This window comes from Canis lupus, chromosome 13, assembly GCF_011100685.1.
Source record: "Canis lupus familiaris isolate Mischka breed German Shepherd chromosome 13, alternate assembly UU_Cfam_GSD_1.0, whole genome shotgun sequence".
In the NCBI taxonomy this organism is placed as follows: domain Eukaryota; kingdom Metazoa; phylum Chordata; class Mammalia; order Carnivora; family Canidae; genus Canis; species Canis lupus.
The window spans coordinates 20,330,899-20,346,886 of NC_049234.1; the positions used below are offsets into that span (position 1 = coordinate 20,330,899).

The 15,988-nt window shown below is 38.8% G+C and overlaps 1 long non-coding RNA gene across 1 annotated transcript in view; it reads right to left on the reverse strand.

Moving 5' to 3' along the window:
• Positions 1-386: 386 nt before the first annotated feature.
• Positions 387-15,988, reverse strand: part of LOC119874433 — a 48,832-nt gene continuing 33,230 nt past the window's right edge. The window contains exons 3-4 of the long non-coding RNA XR_005368601.1: positions 2,481-2,627; positions 387-931 (exon numbers count right to left, since the gene is read on the reverse strand). This is a non-coding gene — a long non-coding RNA (uncharacterized LOC119874433). The remainder of the gene's footprint in view (positions 932-2,480; positions 2,628-15,988) is intronic.

The window sequence follows — 15,988 nt, forward strand, 5'->3', positions numbered from 1 at the left end:
ATAACTTATATTCATGAATAGCTGAGAGCTCTCATAGGAACTCATCCTAAGTAAAAAGTGAGCTAAGCATGACTCTGAAACAAGAGGTGGGCTTTGAAGTGGAGGAGTGATTCTGATTATGGAAAAAAAATGTCTGTTTCTTCAGTTTGTCTCCTGACTTTCTCCAAAATTATATTCACTTTGGGCCTTATTGGCAGTGTTGTGAGAAAATTAAAATTAGAAAATCATTATAAAACTCTATAAGGTATTGGACCCATGCTATTGATGTTGAACCAAGTATAACAAAAAAGGAAAAAGACATCTCCCTCACTTCAGTTTTTTTTACCTCAGGGGTTCCAGTTAATCAGTAGCTGGGGAGGTAAAAAAGGGAAGAAAATGTCCTTAAATATAGAATAGTCTGCACAGACCATCCGATGTTAATATCCGTAACCATACCATCCACTAAGTTGTTTAATAGTCCATAGGGGGGAAATTATCCACTGGAAATGTGGAAGAATGTGGAATATGATAGTATGAGAAACCAAGCTGCCCACATTGTAAAACACACGCTATGGTTTTTAGGTTGGTCTCTGCTGATAGAAAAAATGCAAATCTAAATATTTCTCAAATTCACTCACTTCTTTCCATTTTTATTGTCATCATCCTTGACCAAACCACTACTTTCACTCACTGAGCCTATGGAGAACATCTCCTCAGAGTAAAAAGGAATAAATCACAAACTAAGAACTGCTTAAAACCTTTCGTGGCTTCCTATTGACTTTCAAATAAAGTCTTGACGTGCCCTAGAAGACCACACTTCATCTTGACCATGCTTGTCTCTCTATTCTTAGCTCATGACACTTTCTCTCTTTCTTAATCCATTGCGTGTCTCTCCATCTCTCAGTAACTGGACACTGCTTTGGTTTCTCCTCTCGCTGGGTGGCCAGTTTCTCTGTTTGGGAATAAGTAACCAAGAAAAAGAAGAGGAAAGAATGTTTTAAGCTAATCCCCCATACTCAAGCTAGATTACACGATCCCATGAAACTAACTTATACTCTGAAATCCAGTATTCTATTAAGTTTGTTTTTCTCTTTATAATTCATTTTTCAATATCTGTTTGTCTCTCTAGGCGTTAAGTGTGTAAAGATAGGTATGTATAGCATATAATAGGTCAAGACTAAGTGGAAAAAGAAAAAAAATTGAGGACCACTTCTTAGAGATATCTACCTCTTTCATATATTTAAGTATACCCCTACCCAGCCATTCTTTTGTGTGGCAATATAGCACTTACTTTTACTTATGTCAGATGTAGTTTCCCCACTTTGGGTTATGTGAAAGCTCCTTGAATCAGGTCAAGTGTGTGGTGAACACTCTATAATGATTCAATTTCTTCATTTTTCAGTACTGATGCACAAAAAGTTTAGATCTTCTGGGATCTGAATGCTGCTGAATCATTTCTAGGTTTCGGGGCTGCAGAGGCAAATGTAGCCTCCAGAACTAAAGTCTTTGATTCTTTTAAGTGGATATAGAGTCAGAGACTTTGAGAAAAGATTCATGGGCCAGGTCAGGAAATGTCCTCTTAAAAATTCTAGGCAGTGTTATTGCCTTGCTTATAGCTTTTGAATATGCTGAGGCAGCCTAGAGATTCCTTTGGATTTGAAATTAGGCAGCCTAGTTTCAGAAGAGCTTTAGACCAAGGAGCTAGTAGCCCTTGGAAGGCCCCTCTTCAGGGACTAAGGTCTCTCAGGCACAATTTCTGCCAGTGGCAGGAGATACAATGGGCACTCTTGGAACAGCCATGCCAGACACTCACCCATTGTTGAACTAAAAGATATGCTATAAGCATCCGATCCTGAGGTTACAAACTGGCAGCATGTGGGCAAGGACTGGGCTTTCAGATGTATTTTGTTTGTCATATACAGTTTTTAGGACTTGCTCAATCTCATATAGGAATACAGATAGCCAAGCTTCCTTTAAAAATTAGACCAGGCCATATTGCCACAAGACAGCAGTGGGACAATGGTGGAAAGTAGCTGTATTAGTAGCTTCTCATATAAAGGTACCTTACTCCCTGTTGGAATACTTGGGACCCACTTGGTTCTTTTATAGGCAGTTATTTTGTGACCCTTTTTATAATCCAATCATCTTATTTTCCAATAAAGAAATCATTTCTTTCTGTGGATAGTTTTAAGGAAGTGGGAGGAGATGAAGTGGTCTCAGTAACAGCAAACTAGTGACAGAGTTGGAACTAAAATCCCAGCCCATTTCTCCTTGCCCCATGTCATACAGTGGGTGTCTCTGTAAAGGATCCAGTGGATCGGAAGGTAGAATAGGGGATGGTCCCACTCAAAGTTATCTCACCAGAGAAGTGCCTGGACCAAGGTCACACTGCTTATACGTGGATGACTGGTTTGCTAATGATTTCTGCATCTCCCCTCACCCCTTAGTACTAACAATACAAAAAATAGTACTTAGGAATTGAATTGAATCAGATCACATACCCTCTGTGAAGTTGTCTTATCACCAATTTTTTTTTTCCTATTCTTCCTTTTCATTTGGTTACGTTGAATCCAGCCAAACACATTAACCAGATGAGCGGGGTTACACATTGTTTTCACAGGAAATCCTCCCTTCCTCCTTCAGTTTACCTAAAAGGATGGGAAGTGGGGAGGGGGTTTGCCAATGTATACACACACATGTCGATGTATATATTTATACACCACACATATCCATATACACATATGTCTGTAAAACAATATGTGCTCACTGCAGCATCTGGCTTTTCTGTGAAGTCTTGACCTCTGCTCCCTCACAGCTGTGTTGGCTCAGAGTTTAGAGCAAGACTTGCAAGACTCCCTGAAGAACATATGTTTCTAAGCAGTCTCCTCATTCTCTATCCACTTTTTTTTTTTTTTTTTTTTTTTTTGCAAAGGGAGTCATAAAGGGTTACTACTTAGGACCTTGTACTGGTAGCCCTGCTTACCCAAAGAATTTCTCATGGTTAAAGGAATCATCCACTAAAGACAGAGTTGGTGTGAAAAATCTTGCTTTGCAAGATTCCCCTCCCTCCCCACTCCCTCCCCAGCTTACCCGCAAAAGAGTTGGTGATATTTTACTTTTTAATTGCTACGTTCTTCATACTGAACTGCTTTGTCTGGAAGAAGGAGTTGGCAACTCTGGACAAGAGTTAGACCCATTGATTCAAAGTAGCAGATAAAAAATTTGTTGGCAACCCAAGAGACTCTGATTCATCCTCAACACCTTGGCCCTGTCACTTCCTCAAGTGATATCTTTGTAGAGCCAGGTCTGGACTGGTGGGTTTTAGGAGGTCCCCTATATCAGCATTACTTGATATAGTTTCTGCCCTCAGGCAGGAAGGAAGCAGCAGTGAAAGAAAACCCAGGTGCTCTGATGCCTGTTGTACTTTTGTTTGGGAGGAACATCATGTATGAGGTGTTATAAATAACCACATGATCATGTAATTTTAACATATTAAAAATATATTTAAGACAATATGCTTTAGGAAGGCACAGTTAGACTTCCCAGGTTTTGTAAAGTAGGTGAGTCTCCTTAACTTTACTTGACACCTTTTGTATTTCACCAGCTGAGAGCTGGGTCATGACGCCAGGGAGGGGCAGAGAATCCATCCATTCTGCATTCACACCTGCTGGATTCTGCACATTTAATCTACCTCCTTTCTCCACCCCCAGATATCCTCCCTTTTGGTCTTTCCTAGCTCAGTAACCTATTTGGAGTTTTCCTTGATTTCTCTTAGAAATCACCTCAGTTCATTAAGAAAAAACAAATCCAGTTGGCTATCTGCAAGGCATAAACAGACTCTAGTAACTTATGAATGCTTTCACTTCCACCTGCCTTTTATTGTTGCTCTGTAGAAAGAGTCAGAAAGAAATGCAAAATTACATTTAGCCTGGGCTTACTGCAGTAAACCTATTCTAACTAGTCTTGCTTCCAAGTTGTCTTCTTATAGCTGGTTTATTAAACAGTAACTAAAGGGATCCTTTAAAAATATAAGGCAGATCATTTTCTCCTCTATCCTGGATCCTCCATTGGTTTCTTACATCATTCCGTGCAAAAGCCCAAGCCTATGGTTTTTGAGGCTGTAAGCCCCTATTTCATTTTACCCACCCCCACCCCAGGTGTCGCTTTATTCTTCTCTTGCTTAATCTAAGTCAATATTAAAATACCACCTCGTCAGAGAGACCTTCTCTGTCCCACTGATGTGTATCCTGCCCCAGCTCTACATACCCACATCCTGCCTTTTTTTTTCACAGCATTCAATACTATCAGATATTTTATATATTCACCTATCTCCTTGTTTGTCATTTTTTCTCCTCTCAAAAGAAAGTACATCTTTTTTTTTTTTTTTGAAAAGAGAGATTTTGTGTTTTTATTCACTACTTTATACTGAGTTCTTTATAGACCAACTGGTCCATAGTGTTTAGTTAATTTCTATTGAATGGATGAATGAGTTGAATTGGCGGGGCCATATAAGTGGGGTTACAGAGCCAAAGGCAGAGCTCACAGAAAAAATGCAGGCTGCTAAGAAAGGTGAATAAGTGGCCGAGTTTGTGAACTGGAGGGATCAATACTAGTAATGTAGGACCAGAGTGAGTTTCCAATCCAAGGGCTGCAAGATGAATTACCAGGACGTAGAGTAAGACCCTCCTGATGCTGAGCAATTTGTGTTTCGCACTCACTATATACTTGTACTGGTTCCCTGGGGCTGTTGAAACAAATTACCACAAAGTCGGAGGCTTAAAACAACATCTCTCACAGTTCTGGGGGCCGGTAGCCTGAAATCAAAGTTGACACAGCAGGGCCTTGCGAAGACTCTGTTTCCAGATAAGGCCACATTCTGAGTGTCCAGATGGGCATGAATTTTGGGGAGGCACTCCCCAAAGTGTCCCCATCCAAGTCTCTATAATATTTAAACCCTTTATTTGATTTATATCCTCACAACAACTCTCTGAGGTAGATACTATTATTGGTAACATTTAAGGGACACCAGAAACTGAGGTCCAGAGACTGTGAGTAAATTGCCTAAGGCCATATAGCTAGAAAGTGGGTTCAAACCTAAAAATATCTGACTCCACAACCATCTCGTTTGATTCTTTGACTATACCATGCTGACTCCAATCCTTACCACAATAATACGTTCAGAATATGTTGCTGGTTACGAAGGTACTTATTTTAGTAACCCTGTATTTAAAACCATGGAACCAAGCCATCTTGCAAATACAAACAGCATTTGTAACTGCTCCCAGCACTTTTACAAGTCACTGAACAAAAGCCCAAATATCAGGGAGTTGGGAGAGTCACAATCTTGCCAGGATTCTCCAAGGTCAGAGATCACAGTTCAGGGAAGCTCTTACTAAGGCTCTGGACGAAGGGAAAATTAAAGCAGTTGCCCACTTGGGGCACTGGGCAATCACTGCAAGAACAGTCTTCACCTTGGACGGAGGGTGAAATCCAAGGCAGTTGGTATAGCTTCTGCATGCAGGCAGGTCCTGTCAACCAGGCTAGGACCAGGCTAGGACCACCTCCGGGCCTGCTTTCGGCTAGAATGCACGTGAAAGGAAAACCAAATCATTGATACAGCAACTGCCAGTATCTGCTCAGAATGATGAAGCCACTGTACTTGGGTTTATTTGTAGTCAGAAGACAGGAAAATTATATCTTATATTGTTTTTCCCCTCTGACCTTTATAAATAATGTGCACTGCAGCTCTGAGCAGAATTTTTCCTGATTTCCCCTGTGAAATGCTCCACAGCCCTCCAGCCTGGGAAGATATTTACTTCTGTGATCGAAATCTTTGCCCTGGTTTGCATTAACTTTTACCAAACCTCTAGCCTAGAATTCATCATTGGTTGAAAGCCAGCTAGTCAACAAGAACGTTTAAAGGTTTAAGGCTTTGTTTAGGTTCCCCTTTCTAGGAATCTTAAGTACAAAATGAGGCATTTCGATGCTCCGTGATGGCATCTGTTTCTCTCATTAGCTTCCTTCTTTTCTACTCCTTTTCTGCTTCTTCCGGCACCCTGCCTCCTCCTTCTGTTCCCTGAATCTCTCTCTCCCTCCATCCCTCTGTTTCTCTCTTCTGTCTCTCTTCTCACCCCTGCCCCAACCATCTCTCCCTATCTCTCTCCCATCTTAATCATTTTGTTATTTGTCAGATCCTTGTGGTTTTATTGAGCCAGGCAATTAGTTTCTTTGGTCTAATGTCTTAAAAAATAATTTCCGCCAACTCCCTAGCTTCCAGTGTGCGTTGGTGCCAAGACCCCCAGAATGTTTATAATGCTGAGAAAATTAATTGTGGATTTCAGGCACAAACTCTCTCAGCTTCCCTCCCAACGCCTCTGGACTGTTGCTCAGGTCCATGCCCATCCTCTTTCCTTTCTGGGGTGCAAGGGCAAAGATGCTCAGCTCTGGCTTCCTCAACCACCCTCCTTGAAAGTTTTTCCTTCTCTACCTGGAAACATTTCTAAATATCTCTTACATTCAAGTCTTTCCTGTCTTTTCCTTTCTTCCTTCCCCTCATCACTATCCTTCCTGAAACAGTGGAGTGGACTCATTGTCCTCTCTCCCACTTCTCCTTCACTCTTTTGTACACTAAATACCAATTTCTGCTACCCTCCACCATCCCACCGTTCGTCAAAAAGTACTTTTGCAAGATTAATCACATACATGCTGTCATTAAATCCAATAGTCTTCCTATTTCCCAAACATAATACCGCTTGGATTTTTTTTGCAGTCCATTGCTTTTATTGACCAGTCATTTCAACTCTCTTAAAACTGTCTTGGCTCTTCCTTTTCAGGGCACAGGTTCCCCTGGTTCTTTGAACTCTGTGTTCTTTTAATTCCTGCTAGGGTTCCTATGTGCTTCACTTGATTTGCTTTATCTCCACTGATGCCATCCTCCATTGCTTCTCCTCCCCGCTCCTCCTTTCCCCAAACCCCACCACTGGTATGTCTCTAGTGCTTCCAGAGCGTCACTTGTCACTTTTAGGCTTATGTTCCCTATGTGCAAATCTGCCCAAAAGGCACCTAGGGGGTTTACAAGCCTGGGGACTTCGGGAAACAAAATGTTCATAGACATGATCCAGCGCAGTGGCAATAGATTTTGGTTGTAGTAAGGGAGGGGTGGAACAGGGGAAGATATGCCAAATATACATGTGAATTTCTAGACATAGCCAATAAGAGGTGGGTAGGGATAGCACAGAATTTTCAGGAGACTAGGGGTACGTGTGATGCGGATTGGGGTAAGAAATTTAGGATATTGTTTACAATATGATCTCATAAGGACCATCTAGTTTGGTGAAGCTTAGGTAAAATCAGATCACGTGGTCATTTTGACAGATATGTAAATTGAGTACCCTTTGGGGCCTTCAAAGTCAGGGCAGGTCAAAAGCATCCTGGCTGAAACACAGTGCATGGCTTGTAAACTCCTCTGAGGAGGGCCACTGATTTTGCAGCCAGAACTGCTACATCTAGGAAGGTTTGTGACAAAATCAGACCTTGCGTTGCAGGGCCATGTTTGTCAAGACTGGTTGGGGCTTGTCTACCATGGTGAGGAAGAAAATGTGGAGTGGGGAATTAGGCCTCCATAGGAAGTCTGCCGGATACAAGTCTGTGCCCAGGTGAGTGGTCTGTGATGACCGTACAGAAACCTTAGTTTCCAATCACGTCTTTTTTGTCAGATATTTGTTTTTGTTATGCTTGTGATTGCTCATTTGATTCCTTGTTTTGTTTGCTTTGATTAGAATTCGGTCACTAATACTGTACTTCTAGCATTAACCCCATTTAAACCTGACATCTTCTAAGTTACCTAAGTACCTGCACTTAGTTTTGCTTGTGTCTCAACAAATGGAGTAACTCCTGCCAGAAAATGTTATTCCAGCATGACAAGTAGAATTTTCCAGTGGTCCTAGTTAACACCTTGGATGTAACACTCCTTATGACCTTATAACTATCTAGTTATAACTAATTATCTAGTTCAGTGGTTCTCAAACTTTTAGGTACACCAGAATCATATCTGGAGGGCTTATCAAATCATAGTCTCAGGCTCCACCCCTGGAGTCCCTAATTCAGTACACCTGGGATGGGAAGTGAAAACTCGTATCTCTAACTAGTTCCTACATGATGTTGCTGGTCTTGGTATAACACTTTAAGAATAGCTGCTCTAGTTTGTGAAGTCCCTTTGAAAAATATTAGAAATCAGTGTTATTTCAAGTACTAGAAGTTATACATAAAAAACTTTTAAACAATATTTTCCTTCCTTTAGTTCTTGAGATTTTTTTCCTTTTTTTTCCCCCTTCTTGCCTTCTGTCCCTCCCTTCCTTTTCTTTCACTAAGTCTCCACAGAACAGTTTCCTGCTGTTCAGCCAATGTATGGTTTGTCTACAGAGGAACCAGCACCCATTCATTCCTGGCCTTTGGACCTAGCAGTAGAAGATTCCTAGAACTCAGATACACAATGGATCCAAGTGAAACTTTTGAGGTTTTAGATCCCAAATCAATTAGTTTGCTTTCCAAAGTCAAAGTAACTGCATAGTCTCTAGGTGGGTTTTGCCTTTGCGAACATTACTCTGAGCTTTCGAAACAACTCAAGTCTGGGAATCTGAACGTGTTAAAATTCAAAACAGGATTCTCCAAGTTAAAACACATGTAATGTCAGTGAACCATTTCTTGAAATGTTACCCTTTGTCCTCTATCTGTTAAGTATAGTAAAGCCTTGACTAATCATATGAAACCAGCCAAACCAAACCATTAATTGCTTGGATTTTTTGTTCTTGTTTCATAGCATCTGAAGAAAGTTGATCTGAGCAAACAAACAAATTGAGAGATTTATTAAAAAAAAAAAAAAAAAGGATGGACGTTGGACTTTGGCCTGTTTACTTATGTCTTCTTTATATATAATTTTGGGCAGCAGAATTCAGAATTATTAATCCTCAGAAACACCAAACTAAAGCTTCAAGCTTTAAAGAAAAAGAATAAAAAATAAATAAATAAATAAATAAAATAAAGAAAGAAAGAAAGAAAGAAAAAGAATGCACTTGAGCTGATTACTTAAGGCAGAAAGGTAAAGGACTTATAATTAAAACAAATAAGAATAAATTTCAAATAAAAAAGAGTTCCCAAAATAAATTGAAGAAAGGTTTTCTGATTATTACTTTAATCAGGAAATAGAGAAAACTGGAACTTTTCATTTGAGAGCACTTAAATATTACTCTGTCCTATTGTCCTTCAGCCACTTGGGTTCAGATTTCACTCATAATTTGAGAGCATCTCTAGTGGCATGTCACATCCTCAACTAAGTGCTCTCCAATATGTTATGTATTGGTCCTGAGAGCAATTTGGAGAGGTTGAGTTGTACCCACCGGATGGAGAAGCACAAATTCAAACTTAGGATAGTTGATGGTATAGTTGAAAGACAAGAGGTCTTCAAGCTGGGAAAATCTAATTCAGTCCCATATCAACCACATGCAAGCCTGTGAATGTTTGGGTGATAATTCAGCCCTTCCAAGTCTCAGTGTCCTTGTTTGTAAATTCAAGAAGAAATGTCATTTTTAAATCTATCTTTCAGAGTTGTTTTCAGATTAAATGAGAATAAACGTGGATTCACATGTAAGGAATTGTCATGAATATATTTTTCTCACAAAAGTGTGTTAAATCTTAGACAAAAGCAAAATTGGGCCTGGTTACTTCATACATAAACCTTTAGATTTTTGAGGAACAATATATCTCAAAGATTACAAACACGTTCTTTTCAATCAGACTAATCTGGATTCAAATCTTTATTTTAAAACTGATGAATTATTGAACACTACATCTGAAATTAATGATGTACTATATGTTGGCTAATTGAATTTAAATTTAAAAAAACAAAAAATAAAACACTGAAAGATTAGAAACAACGAAAAAAATAAAACTAACTTAAGTCACTTCTGTTAAAAAATTATTAAAGAAGACAGCTTAGGTAATACAAACAAACTTTACTTAGTACTTCATGAAGTGGATAATCTCCTTTTAGAGAGCTACAAAATGGGGAAGTCAGAAAGATTTTATAGGATAGAGAATAAACAATAAAGAAGAGAAAAAGGAAAATATATTGTTGGCTGAGGCAATGGAGTCAACCTTGTTTGGGTAAAAAGGCCCAGAGTTGGCTTGGTGTTTAGGGATTGGCCAACTTGATATATATTGCACTTTTGGGTCAAGCAGAGAATTTACTCGGACAGGAAAGTTATCTAAGTTTTGGTTTGTTGATGTGGCACTGTGAAATTATGATTTGTAAGAAATATATATTTGGTCATTCAGAGGACCCTGAACTCTGGGGAGGGGAGAGCAGCTGGAGGTGGAATCAACCAGTGCCCAGTGATTTAGTCAATGATGACTATATTATGCATTCACCATAAGAACCCAAATGAAGGGGCACCTGGGTGGCTCAGTGGTTGGGTATCTGCCTTTGGCTCAGGTCATGATCCTGGGATCCAGGATTGAATCCCACATTGGGCTTCCTGCATGGAGCCTGCTTCTCCCTCTGCCTATGTCTCTGCCTCTCTCTATATGTTCCTCATGAATAAGTAAAATCTTTTTAGAAGAAGAAGAAGAAGAAGAAGAAGAAGAAGAAGAAGAAGAAGAAGAAGAAGAAGAAAGAAGAAAAGAAAGAAGAAGAAGAAGGAAGAAGAAAAAAAGAAGAAGAAGAAGAAGAAGAAGAAGAAGAAGAAGAAGAAGAAGAAAAAGAAGAAGAAGAAGAAGAAGAAGAAGAAAGAAGAAAAAAAGAAGAAGAAGAAAGAAGAAGAACCCAAATGGACTGGGTTCCAAGAGCTTCCAGGTTGGTGAACACTGGGGGAGAGCAGCACACCTGGAGAGAATGTGGAAGCTCCTAGTCCTTTTTTCATACCTCACCCTGTGTATCTCTTATGTGGCTGTTGATTGTCTCCTTTAGCATATTTTAATAAACTGGTAAACATATGTTAGTGTTCCCCTGAGTTCTGTGGCCCACTGTGGCAAATTGAAAGAACCTAAGGATGAAGTCATTGGAACTTCTCCTCTGCAGCTGGTTGGTCAGAAGCACGGGTAACAGCTGAGGCTTGTGACTGGTGTCTGAAGTGGGGTATGGGGGTGGTCTTGTTGGATTGAACCTATAACCTGTGAAATCTGATGCTATCTCTGGAAAGTAGTGTTAGAATTGAGTTGAATTCTTGGTTACCCTGCTAGTATGTAAGAATTACTTAGTGTTGTGTGTGTGTGGGGGGGGAAACACTCTCATATTGGAATTGGGTCCTGGAACCAAAAAAGAGGCACCCTGGGCAGGAGTGACTCCATCTTGAGCCTCAAAATTTATTTCAACACTACTAATCTCTGTGAACTTGGTTTTTTCATCTTTAAAATGTGAACATGATAGCCACTAGGATTGTTATAAGTCTTAAATATAATAGCAATAACTACACATCAGAAGTGTTTAGCATAGTGCCAAGGAATAGTAAATGTTTCACTAATGGTACTCATAACATAAATTCTCTTTCTGACATCTCCTGCTCCAGTAGTGGTTGTATCATATATCTATGTGGACTCTAATTTGTACTTGACACAGATCAGAAAGGATTTCACTTTAAGATGGAATAAAAGAGGTTTTGAGCAGGAATAAATTGCTGAATAAAGTGGGGCCTCTTATATGTTAAGCTTCCTCTTGTGACCTGGAGAGCACTGTTTCTCAAATTGGGAACACATCCCAGCTGTACTTGTTAAAATAAAGATTCTTTAACCTTGCACCCCTATATATACCTCTTACTATTATAAATATATATATTATTTTATATATAAAAAATATATATCACTTTGTATAAAATACATATTTATATGTTATAAATATAAAATATATATATATAAAGCTTAGCAGAAGACGAGGACTAGAAGAGACATATCACTATGTATGTATTTTTATATATTTTCTTATATACTATAAATATTATAAATATATATGTTTAATAATATGTATTTAATACGTATGAGTATATATAGTATATACAGCATACATAACTTAAGGAGACATGTCACTATATAAATATTTTATATATTATTACATAAATTGAAAAACTGGCTTTCTTAATAAAACCATTTAACTGTAGCAGTTAAACCTGCATTTACTCTGATGCAGCTAATGGATTTCTTTTCTATTTTTTAAAATATTTTATTTCTTTGAGAGAGAGAGCATGCGAGTGGTGGGGGCAGGATAGGGGAGCCAAGTGGGAGGGAGAGGGACAAGCCAACTGTGCCAAGTGAGCCTAAGGCAGAGCTCAATCTTAGGACCCTGAGATCATGACCTGAGCTGAAACTGAGAGTCAGACACTTAACCAACTGAGCCACCAGTGCTGCCCCACAGCAAATCAATTTCTAAGTATTGATCCAAGGGAAATAAAAGCATATGTCCACTAAGTCTGGTATAAGACTGTTTACAGCGGCTTTATTCATAACACCTCATTGGTCCATCATCAGGAAGATAGGTAAACAAGCTGTAGAATATTCATATAATGGAAAAGTACTTAGCAAGAAAAAAGAACCTCTAATACACCTAATGTGAATTTCAAGAACATTAGGCTGAGTGAAAGAAACAAGATGCAAACAGAGTTCCTACTTACTTCTTGGTTACTGTAGGATTACATTTACATGAAATCCTGGAAGAGGTAAAACTAATCCACAATGACAGAAGCCAGAGCAGTGGCTGCTTTCGTGTATGAGTGGGGAGGAAGTGTGGGAACAGGCATGAGGAGAACTTCAGGGATGATGGAAACATTCCATATCTCGGTAGAGGTTTGGGATACATGCGTGTCTGCATTTACCAAAACTGATGAAACTGTACTTTTAAGATCTGTTTATTTCACTTTATGTAAATTATATCTAAATGTTAGAGATATTGAGTTTGAGTAAATGCAGGCTTGTGCTGGGTTTTGAGAGGAAGAGGAATGTGTGTGTGTGTATGTGGGGTAATGCTTATCTTGCAATTGTGAGAGAAATATTATGGTGATCATATAACCATGCACCATGCTCACGTGGGGGAAGAATAAAAAAAGATAGAAGGTACTAAATCAGATATACTCTTACTTTTAAATTTTCCTTAAAAATCTTAAAAGCATAAAATATTTTTGCTAGGAACACATAAAGATAACAATGTCGGTTTTTACTTTGATCTGGATCCTTACTTGGCAAGTATCTGAGTGTCAGGTGTAGTAAACACGATCAGGTTTCTCTACATTATGGGGAATGATTGTTCTGTGATCATTTGAAAAATTAGGGACGCCAGGGTGGCTCAGCGGTTTAGCGCCACCTTCGGCCCAGGGCTTGATCTTGGAGACCTGGGATTGAGTCCCACATCAGGCTCCCTGCATGGAGCCTGCTTCTCCCTCTGCCTGTGTCTCTGCCTCTCTCCGTGTCTCTCTCATGAATAAATAAATAAAATCTTAAAAAATTTTTTTGAAAAAATAAAAAATCCCAAATGTTACCACTGTAGTCAAGCCCAAAATGTCAGTATCATCTTACTGTCCTTTGACAAAAAAAAAAAAAAAAAATCACTTTTTTTTGTCTCTGATATTAATTTGATCACAATCACACAGAAGCGCAAAAATAGAGTTATGCTCAATCTACTTGCTTTAGTGGCCCATGTAGACAAAATAGTGTTGGTTAAAAACTCTATGGGTGGGGGATCCCTGGGTGGCTCAGCGGTTTAGCGCTTGCCTTTGGCCCAGGGCACAATCCAGGAGTCCCGTCGGGCTCCTGGCCTGGAGCCTGCTTCTCTCTCTCTCTCTCTCTCTCTGTGTGTTTGTGTGTCTATCATGAATAAATAAATAAATCTTTTAAAAAAAAACTATGGGTGAAAAAGTTATATTTTGAAGACCCATTGATTTCTTCTCTTTAGAGTGCTAAGATCCAGTGCTGGCTGTGGAATTATTGGTGTGCTTGCATTGATGGTGCTGGTTTACCATTAAGAGAAGCACTCATACGACTGTGGGAGGACTCAAGAGAGAGCTTGGCAACAGATAACATATGGTTAGTAAAACAAAGCTAAATATTGTGCAGTTGAAACCCAGGCCCAACCAAAATAGAGCTTTCCACAGAGAGAGTGGGTTTTTTGAGCCTCAGCCATTAGTCTTAGTCTGATTCTACAAGACATGAAGGAACAATGCTTGGATATAGTCATCTGTGGTGGGCATTTGTGGCATTTCTTTCCTAGCTAAAGAAATAAATTTTGGGGGTACTTGCTTACTATTGTTATATGCTCAATTAACTGTGGGTTCTGGTAGTAGAACCAGACTTTCAGTTAGACAGGAATTTCAAATGGAAAACAATCAATCGGAACAAATATTAGAAGTTTAGTAAGAAAGTTTGTATTGATTGATTTTTTTTAGACACCACAAAACTGTCATCCATGTTATTCATCATTTGATTATTGTCCATTCATAGAATTGTGGTATTTGAACCATCTCTACACAGGGAAGTTGAAGAAAATAGACTTGGAGAGAATTCTAAGTATGCAGGCAGTATTTCTTCAAAACCCTAACAGGAACTCAGTGCTCATTATTATGGTAACACTTTACATTCTTTATATAATTAGAGCCTCCTTGCAACACTCCATACATTCTATATACCATTCCCATATGCATTCATGAGGCCTTAATTGATTTATGTCATGTTCTATGTCTAGTAGGTGACAGATTTAGGAGTGGCCCTGGGATTTTTGGATCCAGAAACATGATATAGCAGAAAATGAAAACTAGAATTCACTGAAAATTAGAATATCCCAGTGGTAATTTGATTGGTCAGTCTACACACATACAAGACAATAATTCAGTTGTTATTTTTCATCAGAGAGTGATTAGACTGCAGTAATTGAAATGTGATTCAGTGAAAAGAGATTCATTAACCATTCACATAGAAAAGTTCTCTTTTCACCCAGGGCTGTTAGTATTTATAGCAATTTACCTTGGTACAGCTTTTCAAAGTGTTTTCACAAACATTATATTTCATTTTGAACTTGCCAACAACAGTAGGCTGAAACAGGATGGACATTACAATTTATAGATGAGGAAGCAGGTTCAGAGAGCTTTAGTACTTCCCAAGATCAACTAATGAGTGGCAGGTAGAGATAACAAGTGAGTTCCACCTTCCTCTTCCCACCACACCTTTCAGCAAAGACTGTCTACAAATGATCTAGCTGTTTCCTACTTACAGAGGTGGAGAACTATATGGATAATCCCCACATTATCACAGATTAAGCAGCTCTAATGAGCTCTAATATCCAGGAAGTATTCTTTTCTCATTGTCATTAACAATGACAGGAAATGGGGGTCTATTTTCTTTCATTCCTACATTTGCAGCAGAACACCATGAGGGGAAAGATCTTTTTAGTTAAAATAAATGTTCATTTGGATGTAGTTAGCTCAGAAAATAACCAAACATTTTGCAAGTCTGGATTTTTTTTTTTTGAGGTAATTAAAATGAGTTTATAGTTATACTTTAAGGAGAGTCAAGGCAGTAAATATCCTAGCAATGAAAATATTCAGTGGGAGATGTTCCTAGCACTGGGAACTTATTTGAAGCTATTTTCATCCTGCCATTTTGCTTAGTGTTTCTCTATTGAGTGGATCATTTAAAACTCACAATTTTGTGAAACCCAGTAGGGACAGCCCTTCAAGAGTCCTTATGAGTAATCATGAAATTGTAGATTACTGTAGCTTTCTTTCTTTCTTTTTAAAATCATTATAGCTTTCCAATAACAAAGCACATATTAGAAAAAAATCCTGAAGCAAGAAGACTCAAAATATAAAATGTTTTTCACCCCATGGCAAGAATTAGAATTTGTGTCTGAAGCTCATTTTTAAAAATGTCCCTTTCTTACCAATCCCAGCTGAATGACTTAAGCTCCTTTATCATACAAGCCAAAATCGTTCCCTTCCAAAGTGAGGGTCTTATTTTTTTTCCTCTAATTATTTCTTCA